Genomic DNA, 6000 nt, shown 5'->3' on the forward strand with positions numbered 1-6000 from the left:
AAAATTCAAAGGAGCTAGTCATTAGTTTAATTCTATTTTTAGTTTTATTTTTGCCCACACTGAGGAAGGTTGTTTGAAACCTTCTCAGCTATTTTTGTAATAATCTATTTTTGAGGCATGTATTTAAGTATTTAAACCCATCTCATGCATTTAGAGAGGGGTCTAGAATTTTATCAAAAACACTCTTCAAGGAATTACACTTCTGTATTTTTGGGAAGGTTTTGATAAAATTAATGGAACAGTATCTATTTTTCTTTGAATATCTAGCATGCTCTATTGAAATTACACTTTTGTACTCTTAGAGTGTATTGGATTGAATGAAATTGGGTCAATATTGCTAAGCACATGAGTAGGACCTATCATATATGGTACTTTTATCATATGATTGTGTTTTATTTATGTATTAGTAATACTTTTTCTCTTGATTGTTTTATGTATGAAAGTTTGAATTATAGTTCTACATTATTGCACTTTTGTATGATGTTTTAGCTCTGATTCCATTTTGAATACATGAAAAATTATTATATGCGATATATTTCTCTCAATTGTTTTGTCTAACTATTTATCCAAAACAATTATCGATAAACGATTTCATTTCTTTTGGCAGTTGAATTATCTTTATTACCAATTGTTGTGAGACATCATTGTAGATCGCATATCTTATTTTATTCTCGTGTATATTTATAGTTAGATAATTTTAGATTAAGATATATACATGTGTTTATTATTTAGGCTAGATTACGCTTAGTTGAATCATTCCTCGTTAAGTCTTATATCATCCCGTCAACATTATCAAATCAATCCTCTTTGGGAAATTCGTCCCATTATCCCAAGTCGGAGCCACTATACCAAATGGAAAAGGAGTTTCTTTCAAGGTCCAGACCAGGTGGTTATCCCCCATGTTGTCGCAATGAATTTTGAGGATTTAACAGATTAGGAACCATAGAGATCCTTAGTTCTTCTTAACTACAAGTGGTCCATAATTATTCAAAGGTGGGAGCTACCTTCTAGGTGTTGAGACCTGCTACAAATGCATTGCAAGAGGGTGTCAATCCTAATAGAGCAATGATCACAAGTTCCTTGTTTGGAAAAATATCATCGATGGCCAAGATAATCCCTGAGTCTAGCTATATTCACAAATAAGGTTGCCACAGTATCTTCTTTAGTCATGTTCATAGTCCATAGCTCATTCTTCAAACTTGCTACTTGACCAATATTCTTAATAGTAAGAAGCTTTGACAAGGCTTCTTACATTTCCTAAGCATGATCAATGTTAGCTATGAATGGGACAAGATTTTTCTTTATCCCTGCTACCATAAAAGTCATGGCCACCAATTCTAATTCCCTATATTTCATTTATTCAGCTTTGCTAGATTCCTTTGTAGGTTTCTTTACACTTCCTCTTACCAAGTCTAGTACCTTGCTATTTTTGCGGATTAGGTCAATCCTCTTCTTCTAGGACCTGAAGTTAATGGCTCCTTAAATGTTTTTCTCACCCTTGATTGAGTTAGACATCTTTCTTGAATATAATAGATTCCTTTCTTTAGATAGTCCCTTTGAATGGTTCAAGTTCTTGAGATAACCTATTTCTTCCTTCTTCACTAAAGCTCTAAAACCTTGTTAGAAAATCAGAAAGGCAGAAATATTTTCTTGTTATTGATAATTACTTGTCATGTTTATTATTATTATGATTCTTTATACCTTTTTAGTAGGTTTTAACCCCATACAGAAATTACCTGCATACGAATTCTAAAACACAGAAAATAAACAATGCGAGAGCATAACACATAAAACACATATACACAGAGATTTTCCCTTGGATCCCAAAACCGGGACTACTGGCTTGATTTTTCATTATGTTCCTTTCAATGTTATAATACATATTTACACATGCTGAAGCATCCAATACCATGGACCAAAAACCATCGTGTCCAAAAAAACATGTGTGAAAATCATGCACAAAACCATAGGTGGGTCTGCCCATCCTAACATAGGGTCCAAAACCAAAATTTTCCGGGGCGCTACCCTGGACCCCATAAAGTGGCGTTATGGGTACGCCTCAAACCCCCTGTGACCCCCCCGCTACACAATCGGCGCAACGAAGGGGGGCTCCGCCCCCACTCTAACCCCCTGGTTAACTACGTGGGCTAGTCGTGGAAAGAATATAACACAACCCAACATTCTCCCACTTGTTGTTTTCTTTCCATAGGGGTCCACAAGAGAGCTTAGTCATTTTTCGCGTCCTGAAATGCCCATTGTCTCTCTACACCAAGAGAACTTCTCAGAGCTCACAGATTTTGTCAATGCATCTGGAATATTCTTCAAAGTGTCCACTTTACGAGCAACACCTTTTTGTCTTCTATCATATCCCTCAAAAAGTGATACTGAACATCATTGTGCTTTGTCTTTGAATGATATGCAGGGTTCTTTGCCAAGAAAATTGCACTTTGGTTGTCACAATCTATCCTTATAGCTCCCTGTACTAACCTCATACTTGAACACAATCTCTACAACCAAACTACTTCCCTGCTTGCATGAGTGGCTGCCATGTATTCTACCTCTGTAGTTGATAGTGCCACTACAGATTATTTCTTACTCATCCAACTGACTACACCTCAAAATAGGTTAAACACATACCCACTTGTAGATCTTCTCTGATCTAGATCTCCAGCCTAGTCTGCATCAACAAAGCCATGAATATCCAACATTTTGTCCAATCCTGATCTTCCTTGGTAGCACAAACAATAATCACTAGTATCACGCAAATACCTAAAAACCTACTTCAATGTTGTCCAGTGCTCCTTCCCTAGTTTTCACATAAACCTGCTCAATACTCCCACTACATGTGCAATTTTTGGTCTAGTACAGACCATTGCATACATCAGGCTACCGACTACACTTGCATATGGAACATGGGACATGTCCTCTTCCTCTTCTTGTGTCTTAGGACAATGTTCAGTAGATAACCTCACACCTATAGGAATAGGAACCTTCACCGATTTACTACCCTGCATATTAAATCTCTGCAGTATTTCTCGACATACTTCCTCTGGTTTAACCAGAGCTTCCTCTTTACCCGATCTCATTTAATTTCCATGCCCAAAATATAGTTTGCAGCACCAAGATCTTTCATGTCGAATTTGGAGGACAATTGGGTCTTCAAATCTTGGATAATTTCTTTGTCATTTCCAACCAGCAACATATCATCCACATATAAGACCAAATAAATAAAACGGTCACCAATTAATTTAAAATACACACAGTGATCTGCTTTGCTTCTAGTGAAGCCAAGTCCCCGTATAAATGTATCAAATTTTTGATACCACATCCTTGGTGACTGTTTTAACCCATACAGATACTTCTTTAACTTGCATACCAGTTCTTTCTTACCCTTCACCGCAAAGCGTTCAGGTTGCTTCATGTATATTTCCTCTTCCAGATCCCCGTGAAGAAATTTTGTCTTCACATTCATCTATTCTACCTCAAAATCAAAAGCAAAAACAATAGATAAAAGTAATATAGTAGAAGTTACCTTGGCAACAGGAGAAAAAATATCACCAAAATCAATTCCTGGCACCTGGGAATAACCTTTGCTACCAATTGAGCTTTGTATTTCTCCAACTTTCCTTATGCATTTTTCTTCTTCTTGAACATCCATTTGCTGCCAATGGGTTTCCTTCCAGCGGGCAACTCCACCAGATCCCAAGCCTCATTTTTGTGCAAAGATGCCATTTCATCAACCATGGCCTCTTTCCAGAGTTTGCCATCCTCTGAATCTACTGCTTCCTTCACAGTTTTGGGATCATCTTCAGTAATAGATAAAGCAAAATTTGAACAGAAAGTAGATGGGCTATACCTTTCTGGCTGCTTTCTTTCTCGAACTGATCTTCTCACACCTGGAGTTTGTCGCTCTTCATCTTCTGATTCCTCCTCTGCTGTAGAGTTTGATTCTTCCTCCTTAAGCTCAAACTCTATCTTCTCAGGTTCCTTTGATTGGACTTCATGTTTAATAACATCTTTTACCTCTCTGAACACCACATCTCAGCTGTACACAACCTTTCGTGTGACTAGGTTCCAAAGCTTATATCCCTTTAAACCATCCTTATACCCAATAAAGATGCACTTTTCAAATTTACTATCCAACTTTGTTCGTTTCTCCTTTGGAACATGTACATATGCATCACCTCCAAATACCCTTAGATGTGAAAGAGAGGGTTTCTTACTAGTCCATACCTTTTGTGGAGTCTTATCCTCCAATGTTGATGAAGGTGACATGTTGACCAGATAACATGTAGTATCCACCACCTCTGCCCAGAATTCCTGTCCTAACCCGGCACCACTGAGCATGCTTCTTGCCCTTTCCATCAACGTCTTATTCATTCTTTCTACAACTCCATTTTGCTGAGGTGTATATGGAGTAGTCTTCTGTTGTTGTATACCACACTTCTTATAGAATTCTTCAAATTCCTTGCTACAAAACTCTCCACCATTATCTGTCCTCAGCACCTTTATCTTCTTATTTGTCTGATTTTCCATGAGAGCCTTAAATTCTTTAAACCTGTCAAAGGCTTCAGATTTCTTCTTAAGGAATATATCCATGTATTCCTTGAGAAGTCATCTATAAATGATACATAGTACACAGACTTACCCAGTGATGGAACTTTCACAGGTCCAAACACATCACTGTGCACAAGTTCTAATATTTATTTCGTCCTCTTACTACCAGAGAGGAAACTCACCCAATTCTGCTTCCCATATACACAATTTTCACAGAAATCAAAATCTAGAGAGCTATTACTCATACCTTCTACCATACCTTTACCATGAAGTATTCAAAGGCCCTTCTCTCCAATGTGTCCAACCCTTTGATGCCACAACATGGTATTCTCTCCAGAGACCACTAGATTTTCTACTCCACTTTCAGGAACCACAAAACTGTTGCACCCATCAATAACAGTGCTACCTTGCAGCTTGTATAGAGTTCCAATTCGAACTCCCCGCATCAATACCAGTGCTCCCTGAACCATTTTGCAGGTATATTTCTCGAACAATGTTTTTACACATGCATCATCCAAATTGCTTACAGAAATCAGATTTCTGGCTAATGGAGGAATATGCAGAACACTCGGAAGTGTTCTAACCCTTCCACCTTGCAACTTTAACTTTACTTTTCCATGACCAATGGTTCTAGCCTTCCTATCATCCCCTAAGAAGACATCACCACCATTCTATTTCTCATACTTGGAGAACCACTCTCTATGGGGAGTGAAGTGAAAGGATGCACCTGAGTCAATCAACCATTCGTCATGATCTACATGTGTACTTGAAGAAGCCAAGTACACATCCCCACCTTCATCTGAGGTGGTTTTCACCTCTGCAGAAGGAGCATCATCAAATCCCTTTCCTTTATCAGGAGCTTTAGATTTACAGTCCCTTTTGTAGTGCCCTTCCTTTCCGCATTTCCAGCACACCACCTTTACAGGTTTTCTTGGAGATTTAGATCTCCCACTCGATGACTTGTTTTTGTTTCTGTTATGGGACCGTCCTCATATAGACAAGGCATCACCATTCTAGCTCTCCATATTTTTCCGTCCCATCTCCTCCATCAACAAGGATGAGACTAATTCATCAAACTACAAGGCAGTTGCATTGCTACCTATTGCAATAACTAGACTATCCCACGAATCTGGTAGAGAACACAGCAAACTGATGCACTTACCTTCATCTGAAGTTTTAATATCAACAGATGCTAACTGACTTACCACAGTATTAAATGTGTTCAGATGCTCTGTCACTGAGTCTCCATCTTTCATCCTCAGGTTATACAGCTTTTTTCGCAGGAACAGTTTATTCACCAAAGACTTAGATTGGTACAAAGTCCGTAACTTATCCCACAAAGCCTTCGTCGTAGCTTCCCCTGATACATTCAGCAATACTGAATCTAAGACACACAATCGTATTGTTATCTTCGCCTTCTAATCCAACTTCTTCCATTCTTCA

Source organism: Pinus tabuliformis, chromosome 4_1 (genome assembly GCF_031772625.1).
Source record: "Pinus tabuliformis cultivar Carrire ecotype Pingquan chromosome 4_1, CPIR1, whole genome shotgun sequence".
NCBI classification, from domain to species: domain Eukaryota; kingdom Viridiplantae; phylum Streptophyta; class Pinopsida; order Pinales; family Pinaceae; genus Pinus; species Pinus tabuliformis.